The sequence below is a fragment of the Cavia porcellus genome, unplaced genomic scaffold (genome assembly GCF_034190915.1).
Source record: "Cavia porcellus strain 051 isolate PalLab524CR breed Dunkin Hartley unplaced genomic scaffold, mCavPor4.1 scaffold_4, whole genome shotgun sequence".
Taxonomy (NCBI): domain Eukaryota; kingdom Metazoa; phylum Chordata; class Mammalia; order Rodentia; family Caviidae; genus Cavia; species Cavia porcellus.
The window spans coordinates 27,475,757-27,492,150 of record NW_026947487.1 but is presented as its reverse complement, the minus strand read 5'-3'; the positions used below and the strand labels follow the sequence as shown (position 1 = coordinate 27,492,150).

The 16,394-nt window shown below is 37.0% G+C and overlaps 1 long non-coding RNA gene across 2 annotated transcripts in view; it reads right to left on the bottom strand.

Moving 5' to 3' along the window:
- Positions 1-16,099, bottom strand: part of LOC106025215 (uncharacterized) — a 51,127-nt gene extending 35,028 nt beyond the window's left edge. The window contains exons 1-4 of one of the 2 annotated variants that reach the window (XR_010046746.1): positions 14,450-16,099; positions 13,576-13,674; positions 9,743-9,825; positions 9,088-9,189 (exon numbers count right to left, since the gene is read on the bottom strand). This is a non-coding gene — a long non-coding RNA (uncharacterized LOC106025215). The remainder of the gene's footprint in view (positions 1-9,087; positions 9,190-9,742; positions 9,826-13,575; positions 13,675-14,449) is intronic. The other variant, XR_001198796.2, reaches the window with a different exon arrangement.
- Positions 16,100-16,394: the final 295 nt, after the last annotated feature.

Below are 16,394 nucleotides of genomic sequence, written 5' to 3'. Positions count from 1 at the left end.
GAACAGATTTCCAGAGGGAAAAGAAGCATTAAACAAAAAAAGAGAGAAAACAAAACAATAAATAAACAAAACCAACAATTCTTTGTCATATGCTGACATTATATTTAAGGTCTTACATCTGCTACTGATGGTCTCCTTTTAATTATTTTGTTATTTCATTTTATCACTGGATTAAAAAATAGTCAAACAAGTCTTGGAAAAGCAATCAGGAGACACATGTTCTAATCTGAAGCACAAAGCACTAGCACTGCCGTTCTATATCCTCAGCACAGTCACTTTTCATTTATTTAATCATTCACCACACGATTACTTATTAAGTGAGTAATATTTCCAAATGCTCTGTTGGGTGCTGGTTCTGGAAGTCTTCCAGGTTCAAAACAGCTTTTGAAAAAGGTTTAGCACACAAAGTCCCTCACACATAGATTTAGGAAATTTGGACTCTCTAATCCTGCTATCATGACTATATCTGTTTGGATAAGAAATTTGCAGCTGACCCAAACACAGCTACGCATCTACTTACAGCAGTTAATAAGGGAACTAATCAGATACGCCCAAAATGCTTCTTGATCCTGGATACTAACCAGTTGAGCCATTATAAGACTCTTTCATAAGGTTTAAACATTAAATATACAAAGGAAAGCAAGAAGTAGAGTGGGGTAAACTGAGAGAGATAACCTCATGTACAAACTCTGAAGCAGTAGAAACCACAGCTTAGTATAAATGATTAAGAGAATAAATCAACTAGGAAATTGATAGCAAAAGAACTAGGGGTCTCAGTAAAGAAGAACAACAAATACCTGCTATCAAGAGGAAATGGCATATAATTCAATCAACAAATGTATATTGGGCATCTTCTATATGTGAAAATAGAAATGTGAACAAAACAAAATCCAGGTCTTTAGGAAGCCTAATGAAAGAGCCATACACTAATTAAATAATTGCAAAACTATGGTAAATGCTGAGAAAATAAAATCAAACTGAGCTACAAGAGAACATAAGTCAAGAGCTAACTCTTAGAAGTGTAGGAGAGATTTCCAAGAAGGGAGAGCTCAGTGAATTCTTCCTGGGATGGAGACATTGGGAGGCAGATCTACAAAAAAGGAGGAGGAATTAGGTGGGCAGTGTAATTTGGGAAGAACCATGCTAGAGTGGAGATACCAGAAGAATAATGTGCAGAGGAAAGCAAAGTTAATCTGGAAAGTTAGGTAAAGGCCACATTATACCAGAGTTTATATGCCATTTTAATAATTGGGGTCTTAGCTGGGGATTTAGCTCAGTGGCATAAGCGCCTGCCTTGTAAGCAAGCAGTCATGAGTTCGATCCCTGGTACCAATAAAAAAGAAAAAGACAAAAAAAAAATAATAATTGGGGTCTTAATCCCAAAAGGATTGGGAAGCTGTCAATTAATTCCAATATGGACAGGTTAGAGGTACATTAGAACTGACAATTGTGACTCATGTGGGAATGAATGTGAGGGGTTTGGTATGAAAACAATTAAGAAGTTTCTCAGGTGTCTAGGAGAGAGGAATGGTGACCTGGACTAAAGGGATGGATATTATCCTGAATGTGCCAAGCCTCAAAAGTGGGGGAAACATCTAATTCATGTCTACATTCATAGTGGGTGGCACCCTGGTACTTAGTAATTACTCCAGAAATGGTTTATTGAATACACAGGGAAAAATTCTAAGGAATTACTTCGTCAGTAATACTTTAGCAGGTTTCCTATTTCACAACAAATTGACCCTAAAGGAGAAATATCTAGTGATGGTGCTTTGGGTAAAACATTACTTGCTCAGAAGAGGTATTCCAGGACAAAGGAAACTTTTGTTCCTCAGATGACCCCATTAATTGGTAATCAAGGAACTGGCAGCAAAAGAGGTAGAGATATTGGGAAAGAATAACAAATATCTATTGTCCAAGGGGCAGAATTCTAGAATAGTGGCTGAGATCCATGTTCTGGAGTCTTAGTACCCAAAGTCACTTTGGAGTTACTCCAGTTTCTCATTGAATTACAACAGATATGCCATTTAAAACCTCTCTAACTCCATTTCTTTCTTGTACAGTCACAATATTAATAGTATGATGCTTACCTGAAAATACTACAGTAGAGATTAAATGAGATTACCTATACAAATTAGTTATCACAAGATACATAGGAAACTCTCAATAAATACTGTTATTTTTATTATCCTCAGATTGTGAGCTTCTCAAAAAAAACATTTTTTATTAGAGGATAGGTCCTGCGACACACTAGGTACTCAATACATTTGTGGTTTTGGCTTTGTGTATTCGTCCATCATCTTGAATTTTAGCATTTCATTTCACTCAGTTATTTCAGAACCGTGTTTTTAAACTGAGGTAGTCTAACAATTTCTTGCACTCTAAACGAGAACATTCTTCTCACCCTGTAATTATCAGTCTTACCATCACCTTCCTCTTTTCCTGTTCCAAAAACATTATTCAGTCTGGTTACTTTTCCCCTCACAAATCCTGCTATTTCAAAATTAATTGCTTCTACTTGCCTTGCTTTATTTTATCTATTAACTTTGCTTTCTTGCAACTAGATTATATCTGTTTTACTGTTCCCTTTCTCATCTTATTAATGAACTTCCTAGCCCTGGCATCAGTTGAGAGTTATCCTTCAACCTGGCTTCTTAAACCTGTCTCCGAATTCTTTGCTGCTTAGGTGATTGCTTTTGGCATCGTCCTGGCTAATTCACCTTTGTTAGGCAATTCTTGTTTCTGAAAACATCCCTTTCTTACAGAATACAGGACAGAATTACTCCTCCCAACAATTTTCTAACTACTCTTCCTTTTGGGTTGGTTTTATTGTCTCTTCCCTTTGAATGTCTAATAATACTTATCTTCCAGCTAAAATTGCACATTGTCTATATCTCTGGTTGGTAAAAGGAGAAAAAGCCACACCTCTAGGCACATTTCCAAAAGGAATCAAGTAAAAGCCCTCCCACCTCCATCCCTCTGGGTATCCCAGAGCCTAGATAAGTTACCTTCAAGACATTTCAATTCTGCTTTTCCAATTTTTATGCCCTGCTGCCATTCTTCACCTTCCATATCTGAATACTATACAGCTGATTGCAGTTCTTGATTGTATTTTTAATGCTTGTGTTATGGCTTACTGCAAACTATTCATCTTCCTATCAGCTCCCAGCCTCTTGAATTTCTTTACAAAGTCTTAAACAAGATCATCATTTTGTTTGTTTTAAGAATGTTTCTACATGAGGGCTTTCTTTTTCTTTTCTTTTCTTTCATTAATTCTCACTTGTTAGTGTGGAAGATTGTGTTTCTGCATTGTATTTCCCACACCTGCCTTTGCTCTTAAGTGATCACCTCATACCTAATCATGTTAGATTTGGATCCTTATTCGCAGTGGACCCAGTAGAAAAGAATCAACTCAGAACATGGTGCACAGATGACCATTTAGTTACATTAGTCAGTTCAGGTCTTGCTTTAGCTTTTGTACACAATGTCCTTACTGTGATTCATAAAATGGTATATGAGTTATTCCTGAATCAGATGTCCTCTCCTACAGAATTGTACAAGTAGTTTTTGAAAAACAAGGTAAGACTTCACATCTAGACATTAAAATGCATTTTGGGTATCTTGGGTCATCTTTTCACCTTTCAATTCATTTTAAATTCCAGCTCTAATATTCAACTTAGTGCTACTTCGTTTCACCTCTAAATTTGGAAAATATTTCTCTTCCTACACAATTTTGACAAAATCACTGACAGAGTCAAAACCAAAAGTACAAAGCAGAGAGTTCTCCTTGAAGTTCATATCAATGAAAAAGAAAGCATTCTTGAGGTTCTCCATTATGTAGGAGTATCACTCTCTGGAACGCACAGTGCTACTCACATTTCTCCGGGTAATACCCAGAGCTAATATTCATATCGTTATCATGACAACAGCTAGCGTGTATTATGAACCATAAGTCACTAATGAGCTAGCCATTTTCTACGAGATTTGTATGTATTTGCACCTTTAGTCTGCATAATAATTCTAAGAAGCAGGTAGGCATGTTATTATTCCCCTTTTATAAAGAGAAAATAGGGCATAGAGAAATTAACATGTTAATCAGATAGTGTTAGCACAGAAAATTCAACTCAGCTATTAAAGATTTAAGCACAAAGTCCTCATCCCTCATTGAAATTTTGTCGAATGTCATGCCAAAATGATCACTGGCCTTTGCTTTTCAAACTAGGAAAAGCAACCAGTTTAATGTGGCTTTTAAATGAAAGTGAGCATGACTCTTGATGATTGCAACTTCTAAATCATCGCAAACCACACCTTGGGTTTTCTTTTTTTTTTTTTTTTTTTTTTTTAGTTTTTATCGGTACCAGGGATCGAACTCACAACTGCCTGCTTGCAAGGCAGGCGTTTATGCCACTGAGCTAAATCCCCAGCCCCTTATACTTTGGGTTTTCTAGAGCTAGCTTTTGCTAGAAACTAAACTTAGATCTCTATATGTTAAAGAGTCACATTCACCCCATATTCATATGCTCCATATGACATATGAAATCCAGTTGCTCTTATAGCTTATTGACAAAGATTCAAGGGACTGTATTTCTACAGGTTGATTAGTTATCCTCAAAAATAACAAACCAATTTAACTGTTTAGTCCATTGCCATTTTAATGAGCCCAGTCCCTCTTAATCTTGAAAACTTTAACCCTAATTTGGAAAATATCCAATTTTTTAAAGGAAAAATAGTTGAATATTTCTCTCACTCTCATCTGAAAACATTACAGCATCTTTTCCTCTTGGTAAATTTTTTTCTGTAGTCCTGAGATGATAGTGGAGAATGTCCATTTAGCAGGATGTTCACCTCTGTATTCACAATAAGAAAAGGTATTTTTAAGGAGTGTAGCGTGGTAGATTATTTCAAGACAGAATGTAGGTTAACCCAAATATCTCCTCGCACCATCCCTCTATGGGAAGAACTATGCTTTGTGTAGCCCAGCTATGGAGACACAGTTCACACCAAACAGGGTAGGAGTGGCCAAGGCAAACAGAATCCATGGGCCAGAATCCCTAGGGCATCAGGGAGGCTGAGGGATCATACTCCCAACTAGAGAAAAGAACGAGAGCTAAAGAAAGAAGGAAACATGAGAAGATAAGAACCAAAGAAAAGGCAAGAAAAAAGCAGGGAGAATGAGATCCCTGTGGGCCGGGATAATTAGCATGGATCACATATATCTTTCAGCAGTGCACTGGCTTGTCTTTCCAGCTTCAACTCCCAGCGGCTTCCTCCCATGACCCCAGCCTACACCCACGCCCAAATGTTTCCCTTAGCTCAACATCCTGGATAGCACGTTGTGACATCACTACTCTTTGTCTTTTTTCACAATTAAAGAAGATTAAAATGTTCAGTGCTATGCCTAAAACATAGTACCTGAATACCTTTTATTAGTTATTGTCTCCATTGTTCTTATTTACTCAATAAGTAGGGAAATTCATTTGGTTATTGAATACAAATCAAGTTTAAGATCTTGTGGAAAACTATTAGCATTGTGAAAATCAAAAAGTGACCTTGGGATGACCTGGAGGAGTGCTGCGGTATACAGAACAAGCTGAATCTGCATGTATTTCATATTTACTATGTATAATGCAAAAGCTATGTTTCCATGAGTCTTTAGCTGAAAACGTTAAGTTCTTTTTTATAAAACACACTTGATACAGAATGTGCTGCGCATTTTTAGTACAAAGACCATATTCACTTCTACTTCCTCCACAAAAAATGGCCAAAACAAATTTCTCTAGAAAATTCATAAAAGTACATTGGAAAAAAGCAGATTTTGGAGAAATCTAGGCAATAGGAGTTGTACTTTGAGTTTGACCTCTTCACTGTCAGTCAATGAGACAATGTGTGGGACACAATTTAGAGACAAGTACCAAGAAGAGTGTGTTGTTCATATATACTTCTACTAAAACAACACAAGTCATTTTTGTCTCTGGATATTTCAGGACATGTTGAATCCACAAGAAATACAAAAAGGAAATGTTTTTCCTGGCTATTCCTCTAGTGGCTCTCCACATCCCGACCTAGTGGGGGCAGAATCATGTGACCATCTTTTTGAGATGGAGGACATGGGAATAGCCCTTTCTCAGATCGTGCTTACAATCTACAAATTCCAGCCAAGCCAGATTTCAGTCTTTCTCCAAACTGTTGCCAGGCACTAACACCAAAAGAATTGCACTGCATAGACTTTTTAAAGAAATCAGTTACAAACCTTTTTCATTAGCCAAACAAGTTCAACTACCAGAAATATTTTGTGAAACATAGATAAAGACCTGTTGTTCTTTTGCATGGTGTTTACAGGTCAGTTCCCTTTGTGCAGCAAGGTAGAATATGATGGATGCAACACAAGTTTTCACAATGTGCAGTGTTTTTTCTCATGCTTCCTCTGCAAAGGACTGTGAATGCTAAAGACCAACGATGGGGGACCAGCAGCCAAAACAGAATTCAGGGCCATTCTCACTGACAACATTGCGGAGTTACTCAGGGAACAGCAAGATGAAGCTTTCAGCTTTTTTGTGTGTCTAGGAGAAAGTATTTCAAAGGAAATTGTGCTTGGGGAAAATTTTGTTAGCTTCAAAATCAAGAGTCATGGTACAATTAAGATGAAGGGAGGGAATCTCATAAGAAATTCCTCAAGGGTGAAACTAAATTTTCAAATCCACAAATCAGAAAAGGAACTGCTTTTTAAATACAGAGCCCTGGGAAAAACTGTGCAATTTACAAAATTATCCCATCTTCTTTCATTCGCTAAGCCTGGAAAATCTGGGCAAGCTAATAAAAATGACTGGCAATTCTGAGGTGGGTTTTCATATGCATTAATTGTAGGTCATGTACAACACATTATTAGAGCAAGATTATTACACAAATGGACAGTCCCTGAATCTTCTATAAGAAGCCCCTCCATATCGAAATAGAGGTAAAAATGAGGTCAGAATGACAGATGCTATTTCTTGATTAGACATGGAGGACTTGTGTCTTTTTGGATCCCCTCCCATGTCCCAAGGAACAGATACACTAAAATATACTAGCTGAACTTTCTCTGATGTTCTCAACTAGAAATCAAACAAGCACTTCGGGTTGACCCTGTCTACAAACAGATTCATTCACTTTCCTGCCAACCCTACATTTTTTCTTGCATGCTCTGCCACAGTAGAAGGATCCACTCAGTTTTCAGAAAGCTCTTTCCTTTATACTCATCAGAACTGACTCTCACCAAGTGCTCCTGATTCTACTTCTCAAACATCTCTTGAAATCACTGTTCCATTCCTTTTCATTGCCACAGCCCTCATTTAAATCAAAATCTTCCGTAATTCACATCACTGAAATGTTTTAGTAGCAAGTCTCTCGGCCACTCTCATCCTCAGTTCATGTTTCTTTCCTGCAGTCTGTGTCATCATGTGACCACCTGAAAGAATGCTTCATTGTTTGTAAACACAGACCTGGGAACACAAGATACCAAACCAGATACTGATAATCTAAGTTACTAAATCACAATTCTTACCCAAACAACAATTTCTAGAGCTCTTTGTCAAAGTTAAGGTACTTCCTGAAAAAGTGAGGCTTTCCTACACTAAGTCTAGAACTGACTACCTGAAGAGTCTGAGAATTTAAATGATCCTTGGATTCATATTTAAATGCTTACTACTTGACAATGTCCTTCAACACCTGCTCCTCATTATTGCTAATCAGTGACTGCATGATAAAATGTGTAGGTAGAAGACTGGAAGAACTGATTTTAGAAAATCCTAATAGAAAAGAGAGGAAGAAAGTTTTGCTCAGAGAGAATGACAAACCTTTTCTTCACACATATTTTTTTTTTTTAAATCTAGGGTAAATTTACATCACAAATTTAGAAGATGTCAGATTAACGATAGAAGAACAAAATCTGGACTGAGTGGCCATCATCACTAATCTAGGAGCATTCAGCACATGCCTGCATTAGGGTGTTTGCCAAGACAGCTGGCCACAGTGCTACCTACTCATGGGGTTGAACATTCAAAGGAAGATCAAACACAGGAACGCACTATGTGACATCAAAAGGTCAGAAAATATCCTTGTTTTGTGTAAAAAGGGGATTTAAAAGACTTTGGGAAGAGTAAATTAGACAGATATTCCAATCCACCTTTCCATCAGTCCCTCAACAGGAGCCCCAACATGACCTTCTTCCTTACTATAAAGAATAGATTGGGGAAAGAAGCTGATGCTCAATAACTAGGCATGGTAGACTGAGACTGTTGATTGTAAAGGCCTCCATCCAAAAGAAAAGAGGTAGACAGGAAATAAATATACTTAAAATAGCATGCAATGTCAGAAAATGGTCTGACCTGTACAACAGTCTGTTTGCTATTTAATCTTGAGGAAATAAGAAATGGGCTGATTACCTTATGTGAAAAGAACCTAAACCTGAGACTTTACTCAGGCACCACTAGAGTCACAGCATATCCCCAAGCTCAAGTGCAAGTCAGTTGTCAGCCATGGAGTGGCTTGGAGATAAGGAAACCTCAGTGCATTTGGGGCATGTACTTCTCCAACCATGTACTCACAGTGTGAAACCTGCTCCTGCCTTCAACCCAAACAAAAGAAATTTCTGAAAAGTGTGATTTCTCTTGGATGCTGTACCTAAGTTAACACTAAAATTTGGGATCCCAAAATAAAATATCAAATCCCACTTCCCAGACTTTCTTTTGATATGCTATATTGATCTCCTCTGTCCTTGAAGTAGGTGTGGTAGACAAACACAGTGTAATCATTGCCTTAGTTTTTAGTGGATAGATGAAATGGATAGTCTTAATGACTATCAGAATCCCCACATGGGCTCCTGGCCCTGGACATAATGGCCTTGTGGAATTCAGTGATCTAACTCCTTGCAAACTGAAGAATACATAAAGCAATATCATTGCCTATGGAAATTGAAAAAACTGGTGCAATTAAAAGTAAGTAGGCATAATGATGCCCATTGGTTTATCATTAAACTATCTGTTTGGGCTTACAATTCATTTAAGCAAGCACAAGATGAAAAGAAAGTGCAGTGAAATGAAAATCTTTTACCAAGGTCATCTGGTATCTGGAACAGTCCCAACCTGAGCTCCTTTGATTCCTGGGATGTGGATATTGATCTGGTTCCATGCTCATGCACTTGGAAAGAGGAGGCTAGAAGAAAACATTTTAAGAAAGGCTTATGTGGTAGTACACTCAGGATAGGTCCAGACCTGAATTAGAATAGTCAGTGTTAATGTGTGATCTCCCTGTGCTTAGTCAAAGCATATCCTATAGTCATTTCCTCAAGACTTTAGGTGTAGACATGGTAATCCATTTAATGGTTTTGAACAATACTTTTTCCAAGCATCTCTGCGCTTTCTCAATGGAGTCATGAGGAAGGGGTCATGATAGGATTTATTGTATAGATATCCTATCCAATGTTTACTAAACTATTTTGATAACAGTGCACCAAACTTGGCACTAGTACAGTGAGTGAGATCCCATGCCCTGGTTCAAGGACAGGTGACAGATCTGAATTTCCAAATTATACCGAATCACCCTTGTTGAAATAGACATGCATTATGATTTCTTTCTTTGTATATCATAACCGTGTCAGCCCCACCATCCATGTCATTATTAAAGTTTCTGGGAGGTCATGTGACACAGTGTTAACCTATAAGAAGCAAAGTCTGTTAGGAATTCTGGGGAGAAATTTTTCACTTACCTGATGCTCTCCTCTTTCTTCCTTACTCCCTTTCGGAATGCAGTTGGAAAGCCAACCTGATACTTGGTGTTCCAGCAGGTATCCTGAAATCATGAGGCAACATTCCTAAGTACAAAAGTATAACTGCTGAAGATGGTGGACCATAAGCGCAGAACCCTAGGCCATCTGCCACCAGACTCCTGCTGTATGACTCAGGTAACCCCTGTTCCCATTGAAGCCACATTCATAATTCAACTGCACTCTCAGCTATTAAACTGCTCAGAGACACTGGCTTGGGCAAAAGTAATGGTACCAGGTAGACCAAGTGCAATGGGGTGTTTTGTTGGTATTTATCATTTTGTGAGCCTTATCTATCCTAGACCAAATATGAGTAAGTGCTACTTTTTCTCTGCTAAGCAAAATGTATGATGAGGAACCACTGGTCACAGCCGGAATGGTACTCCTGATTATTTTACAATGACTTACTCTCAATATCCTTGTCTCATTAGCGTTTTTTTGCCCTGAGCTATGTCTGCTGTCATAGAGGTTTTGATAGTGTAGAGAGAAATTCTTTCACCAAGGAAATATTAATGTCTTCACTGAACTGGAAGTCATCAAGAAAATTTCATTATTTCAAGTAGTTTATACCACTAACAAATGTACAAAAACCACTGAGCACAATGCTTAGTGAATTTAAGTGCAGCACCACCAGGAGTAGTAATCAAGATGATTGGAAGACTACTACCTTCAAGCAGGAAGAAGCACCAGTAGCTCAAACGCACAGGGAACAAGTAATTGCACGGGCTTTAGAGCTTTGATCAATAGAGGTCTTGACAAAAGACGGTATCAATCAAGAAAAAGAGAAACAATAAAATTCTGATCGATATTAGAAATTAGATCTCTTGACTCTAACTGAATTTCCTTGTTTCCCATGTTTTATTATTAAAAACCTTTTTTTTTCTTTTTTTAAACTGCCATCCTATTATATCGAGAGAATATTATCAGTAGCTAAAGTTAACTGTGAAGGAAAGAAAGAGAGAAAAGAAAGAAAGAAAGAAAGAAAGAAAGAAAGAAAGAAAGAAAGAAAGAAAGAAAGAAAGAGAGAGAGAGAGAGAGAGAAAGAAAGAAAGAAAGAAAGAAAGAAAGAAAGAAAGAAAGAAAGAAAGAAAGAGTTAACTGTTATTCTGAATGTTGGAAAATAATGATATCGTCTCATGTCAGAATCAGAGGGAATGAAATGTGGTCATTGCCTCAGTGAGAATCTGATGACTTCAGGAAGATAAAAATAAGAGAAAAGAATGAAACAATAAAAATGTACTCATGTGCCATAAGTACCTGAGTAAAATAACTTGTTTCTAGAAGCAGAGATTGATTGCTAAGGATCAGGAAACTCTAGAGAGGGGATATAGGAAAGTGCAGCAGTCTTGTTAGAAGGTTCATACTTACATGGATGGAAAGAAGTTGAAGAGAACAAAATAGTAGCAGATGCTATGTTGAGGGTGGAAGGTATATGCATGAAGAGGATTGTGCAGGAAGAGGTGTGGAGGAAAAATAAATGATCATGCATAGGATCAAACTTCAGTGTAGCAATGTGCCACAGGTAGACAGATAAACTCCAAGAAAAACAAAAGAAAATATGCCTAACTTTTATTTGCACAGGAAGCATTTTTGCAAAGGTATCTTATTGTCTGTATTGTCTGCCACACTTAAACTTTAAAAATGCTTTAGAAACAGGATCCTTTCTTTTTCTACATTCTAATACCACATAGTCTATTTTTAAGTTTTCTAGATTTCTAAGGAAAAAGTCTTATCAGTTCCTGCTGCTCATACTCTTTCATGAAGATATGGCTTTATTCAAACCTGTTAAAAATGTAAAAGAACAAATAATATCCTGCATTCTTTTGCATTTCCTTTCATCTGAGGTCCTTAAGGCACTTTGAAAATAGCAGTTGTATCTAAATAGATGTAATATAACCAGACTACACTATCTTTTTTTTAACCAATGAGAACAAAACACAAAACAATGTAACTATTGACTCAAATAAATAAAATCTCAGGATCCAGGTTAAGAGCATCACCTACACACCAATACACACAAAAGAAAAGAAACTAAAAATAGAGCTCTTTAAGATAAAAGAAGATATGCTCTCTTTATCCTTTGCAAGAAGCAGAAGATCCATTTAATATGTAGTGTTTTCTTTATCTGTGGTATGAGAATAACAACTTTGAAGGACTGCGGGACCTGTATGCACTATTTAGACATCTTAAGAGAAAGCAAAATGGAGAAAAATCTTCCCTATATTTCCCAATTATATTTTTTTTTCCTTTGCTGACAAGTACTTTCACCATCACAAATAAAAGGGAAAGCTAAACCAGAAATAAAATTATCTCTTTTGCCAGTATCTCCATCTATAATTTTACATTAACTCATTGTCCTTTAATTTTGGGGAGCAGTGATGGCGACTGCAAAACCCTATGGAAACCCAGAGTTCCTGAGCCTTTTAACACAAGTTTGTTTATGGAACAGTCTTACATTTTCAGAACAGGATTTAACAGTTGGCAGCAGACAACAGGGCAAATAAATTTTAGGCTAAAACACTATTTCTTCTCAGCAATTACAGTGTTAAGTTCTGTGAAAACAAGTTCTTTGGAAAATAAAGTACTCTGAAAAAGTGACCACTTAAATAAGGAGATTCAAATCCCTTGATGCTTTGACTAATTCATCTGCCCCCTTTCTGACCTAAAATAAGACATCTGATCCAAAACACGAGGTTTCTTCCTGGCTGATGAAGTCAGAATTTGTCACTCGAGTCATTCAGTGCCATATATTGCCTTTAGTCACCCTAATGTAATGCAAAGTCATGGTTATGCCACTTAGGGTTTGTGAGTGGGGACTTTAATGAGGAATAAATAATTTCTCTGATACACCTAATACTTGATATAGAAAGCAATGCACATAGCATTGCTCCATCTCTTCATTACACAAAAAAAATGAGCAACATCTGCTATGAACAAGACCCTAGGAAAAGATTTGAGGCCTCTCTTCTAGCTGCAGAGTGATCTGTGAAGGCCCAGTAATATTCAGAGGCCTGAACACTCCCGAAAGCAGTCTGGAAATGAAGATTAGGGGTCATGACTGCATACACATGCACACATTTCTTCCCTCAAAGGTGACAAAGCATTAGAGTAGGAAACAACCCATGTTGAATTTTTATACTGCCTCTCTTTAATAAATAGTGCCAACAAGAGGAGCTTTACGGGTAGATTTGTTTCTTCCAGCTTTAGCTTTGTTCACAGAACTAGTGAGAATCCCTGCAGGACATTCATAAACAGACAAATTTACAATCTGGCCCCTGAAAAGTGCTCCAGGCCACATTTCATCCAGGTCACCTTTGTGATGTTTTCACCACCTGTGATGCCAGGGGCAAGAGGTCAGAGTCCTATGCACTTCCCAACACACACACACACACACACGCACACACACACACACACACACACACACACACACACACACACAGGCATGCTTCTTGCTTGCTTGCAGTGGGGTCAATTTTTTCCCATTTGTCTGAAAGCTAAAAGGCTTGTTTTAAATTTTGGCTCCTTGCTTTGCTGAGCTGCCTAGATATTGAGTATTTACCCCTTTTGGAAGCATATGCTCAGATTTCTCTAGACTGAGAAACAGAAAAATAAACTCAGAAAATAAAGTAATATAATAAAATCCTCCTGAAGTCCTCAACATCTGCTTTTTCCTTGTTGTGTTTTTAATTTAATTTGGCCACTACTTTGTACTAAATTTGCAATAGACTAATGTTTAAAATAAACAAAATAAGAGCTTTTTATCAATATCAACTCACCTATTATAATATCCTGCTTTCTTTAGGTAAAATATATGCAACCATATTTTTTGTTCTGTGCTCTTTTGTTCTGTGGTCCATTATTCCTTGCAAGGTTATCTGGATTAGATTGGCACAACAAAGAAAATAAACTCTTTGTCTCACTGACTGGAATTACACGCTTACTTGTTTTTATTTACATCACACCTGTGGCTCACCCCAAGTGGCTTCTCGGGATACCAGGCTCACTTTCTTACCCTCCGCTGGAGAGCAGTCCCACGGTCCCTCCTTCGGGAGTACAGTAGTACAGAGACAGTTTTCAGTGCCACCAGTTTCACACTGGTCTTACTTGGGAAGTTATAACTAAACAAAGACCTTTCCTTTTAAAATTATGTATTAAATGTCTTTCACAAAAACCAAATTTCAAAGCTAATTGGAAAGGCATGGCACAGGGGGCTACAAACTACATCATAAAAATAATTTTTCTTCCTTAGAATATCTGTGAATTTATCATGTGAGCTTTTATTTGTATCTGGTCAATGAAAATCACCGGTGATTCACTTGTGTAATATTCCAATTTGGATAATATTGTTTCATTCTACTTTTTATGTGAGGCTGTTTTTCTCATATTGGTGTATTTATATATATATTTCACATGCAACTATATATTTAACAAGTAGAGTGTATAATATGCAATATATAATTATATGCATCCCAAACCCATATGTGAATACATCATTCTAGATACACCAATAAAGGCAAAACACTGACATGTCATTGTGTTATATTTCTGTTTGGAGTCCACAATTATTTTTTTTTCTGATGAAATGTCATGTTATCCCATTTTCTATTGCAGTAACAGAATACCTGAGACTGTGTAAAGAGTAGAGATTACCTTTGGCAGACAGTCTGGAGGCTAGGAAGCTGAAGACCATCTCACAGGTACCTTCTGTGCTCCCGGTGAGCCCCTCTTGAGACTTCACCTCATGGCAAGAAGTGAAGGGCGACCAGGGACCTGCAGAGAGGACAAACACAAAGGGCAGCCTTGCCTCCCAACAAGCTGCTCTTACAGGAGCAATCACCGATCACCACAGTCCTGACAGGAGTGATATTCACGCTAAAACGCCACAAACCTAACACCTGCCACTAGGCCTCACCACCCAACACCACCAGGGTGGCAATCAATTTCAACATGAGTTTTGGAGAGGGCAAACCACCACATTCAAACGATTTGGAAGATATATATATATTTATCTACATATCTGTATAAATTCTGTGAGGCCGCTGTTACTCTAACACCAAAACCAGACGAGACACTACAGATCTGTATCTTCTTACTACAGAATTAATAACCCTCTACAAAATATTAATGATTGTTGAACTGCCAAATCCAGTAATGCAAGAACTAATCCTTACTATGTGAAATTTATAGCCATAATACAAAATTGAATTAAATTCCCCAAATGAACTAATGGCGTACATCACATCAACAGAATGTAGAACAAACACCACATGATAATCTCAATAGAAATAGAAGAGGCATTTGACAAGCTTAACTCACTTTTTGTGATGAAAAATTTAATGAAGTAGAAGTAGAATGCATCTTTCTTAGACTGATAAAAGGGCATCTTTGAAAAAATCCAGAGCTAACATTATATTTAGTTGTGAAATTCTAGATGCTTTACCCTAAAGTCATGGGAAAGCAAGAATGTCTACTCTTGTCATTGTTACTCCACATTGTTCTAAGGGTTCTAGCCAGGCATATTTGGCTCAGAAAAGAAATAAAATTACCTAGATTACAAAGGAAGAAGTGAAACTGTCTCTATGATGGCATGAAATTGCACACAGGAAATCCTAAGAAACTCTTTAACAAGAATTAATACTAGTCAGTTTTCTTTTCTTTTCTTTTCTTTTCTTTTTTTCTTTCTTTCTTTTTTTTTTGTACTGGGGATTGAATTTGTGACCTCACACTTGCCAGGCAAGTGCTTATGCCACTGACTTAAATCCCAGGTAGTGAGTTTTCAAAAAAACAAGATAAATATACAAAATTCAGTTTTATATACTAGCAACTAACAAGCTGAAAATAAAATTTTAAAACAAATTCACTTACAATGCTATCAAAAAGAATAAAGTATTTGGGATAAGGGGGAAATGCTAGATATTCTGAAAAATATGAAAGGGGTTTTCTTGGTTTTGCTTTGTTTTGATATGATTTTAGCAATATTGAACAATGAACACAAGGCCTTTGCACTAAGATTCATCCAAGCCATGTTTTTTTGAAATAGGAACTCTGTAAGTCTCTGTCTATCAGCTAGGTTTGAAGTCGTGACTCTTGCTTCAGCCTCCCAGAGAGATTGGATTACAGGTATATGCCTCTGTGCCTGGAAATTAAAAGATAGGTTAAAACATCTAACTAATGATATTTCATGCTTGTAAGTCAAAAGACTTAATATTATAAAGATGACCATATTCTCCAGGACCTACAGATTCAAAGCAATCTCTATTAAAAACCACAAAAAATTGGCTTTTAAAACTAGATATCAGCAAGCTGATTTTTAAATATATATGACATAGCAAGATACACAAAGTGACATTTAAGTACTCAGGAAACATAGAAACAAATTTATAACACTCAAATTTCTCACTGCCAAAACAATGCAAATCAACAGTAATCAAGAGAGTATGGAACTACTGTAAGGATTAAAAAAAAACATAGAAATCAATGAAATAGAATTGAAAGTCAAGAAATAAATTCATGAGCCTATGATCAACTGATTTTTTATGAGAGTGCAAATATCATTCAGCGAGGAACTATCAGCCTTTCAACAAATAGTTGAGGG